Genomic DNA, 2,186 nt, shown 5'->3' with positions numbered 1-2,186 from the left:
GTCAATCAAATGCAAAGACACCAAAAAGGTTTGATGATTGACTGAGTATGACTTTAATTTCTCAAATATAGCGTGATGTATGTCAATCAAATGCAAAAACACCAGGAATGTTTACTGATTGACGTGGCATGATTTTAATCCCTCAACCAGCTTTACTTGATTCAATGGAATAATAACTGCAATAGCAATGAAGGAAGGAAAAACTGGCTTTCTAAATTATTATTATTAAATGAGGACACACTCACGGCTGACACTATCTCTGAGACATTCCATTCAATAGCAATCAACTTTCAGACTATCCCTACTTGGCTATCTTTATATACTGTCCCGATAGAGCTAAGTTTCCTCTGCAGGCTCGACCTCCTCTACCTACTTAGTAACCATGGCTACCATAGGTGTCATTTTGTCAACCTATTTTAAGAAACTATCATCCACAGTAATGCATGCATGCGCAATGATATTGTAGGAGGGAGTTGCTCATGCAGACACTTTACACTTGCATAACTTTGAACTTTTAGCCCTTTTGAGAGTATTTTTGGCCACAATGGTGTTTTAGAGTACACGTTATTTAATGACAAAATAAATCTCCGTGCAATATATGATTGCAATGTCATTTGAGCATTTAAATGTGAGAACTTTGTGAGCTGCTCGAATACTTATTTGTCATTATAATTTTGACTGAATAAGAGTACCAAATTCTGAAAAGAAAAATGCTCCAACTGGGGCCAGGATGTTGTCATGACATCTTGCTTTTGTGTCTTTCAACAAACAACTGACATGTTGAGCTCAAAGGACAGGGGGGGGGGGGGGGGGGGAATGCTCCAAATACTGGTACTTCAGATTAATTATGCACCCAATGTCATGTATTATTAAACTTGACACATGTTGTGAAATAAGTATAATCTCCGGCGAAGCATCTGATGTTTTCTGAGCTAATTCTTCAGCGATATTCTCACTTTTTGTCTATACCAGCCATCACGTGCCTCTTTAAGAAAAACTAAGTCCCTATTGAGTAATATTTCGGTATATTGGGTCCACATTCACAAACTGACAAAAAAACCCATTCAACATTTGCAGTTTCATATCTACAATCCGTAAAAAAATTGTTGTGAATGTGTTAAAATTGTCTGTGTCCATACCTAATTGTAGTCAGCAAGTCTTTTCAAATATGATTCTGACACAGAAAATCGGCCAAGGAGTAAATGGGCCAAGCTATTTCGAAACGTTGCTTTTTCGAGACCCAAATTTTGCCCCAGAATACAAATAGGTTCCGCCATACGTGACTGTATAATTAATTTTCTTGCACACAACTGAATTGAACTACAATATACATACACACAAAGCAAAGTAATGCACTGCAAATGCATATGGACTGAGGTTATTTTTTCCATTGACCTTATTTCGAGTCCTCCACTGCCGATGAGATTGTTAACCCTGAAAAGTGACGAACTCAGAACATACACAGTCACTATATTTCTCTCTAAAAGCTGTTTAGATTAATACGTACAGTACCCTGCGACACACTCACAAAAGTGATGGTGCGGCAACACAGTAGACGTGCAATACTCCGTAATGATGTCCCACTTGGTTCTTCACTATGGAAACGATTGTCACAGTCTCCTAATGGTCTTTCTGAGGGTCCTCTAAAAGTCTAGCGAGTGAAACCTTCCCTGACCTCCTCTTTTTAAGCCATTTACTGCAATCCCAAGGCCTCTTTTTGATGGTCTCAAATATGAACCAGGGCGACCAATATCGAGTAATAAACCTAACTGAATGTGTACTTCAGGGGGGGAGAATCAGAAGCAAGATCCAGGAAAAAATATTGACTGGAAACATAGACACATCGCAAACAAATGCTACTTAAAGAAAAGTAACATATGCTGTTTTATACGACACAATACATCTTTACTCAGCAGATGATGATGTCCACTGCATGACAGCGTAATCATGTGTTGCATGCTGATAGCGAATGCCTATTTCCTCAGTGAATACGTAGCCATCAATCAAGTGCCCCGCAATCCACAGCAGAGCTGCGGAGGAAGCAGAACACAGTATCATCCCGATGTCTTTTAAAGCTCTTTGGGGAATGCTCCTTTATTTTTATGCACTGTCAGGATTCCGGTTGGGCAAAGCGAACTAGTTTTTGGGTGGATTGCTGTGTGCATAAACCATGTAGGAGGGAAAGG

Source organism: Stigmatopora nigra, chromosome 13 (assembly GCF_051989575.1).
Source record: "Stigmatopora nigra isolate UIUO_SnigA chromosome 13, RoL_Snig_1.1, whole genome shotgun sequence".
NCBI classification, from domain to species: Eukaryota; Metazoa; Chordata; class Actinopteri; order Syngnathiformes; family Syngnathidae; genus Stigmatopora; species Stigmatopora nigra.
Note: the sequence above shows the minus strand (reverse complement) of the source record.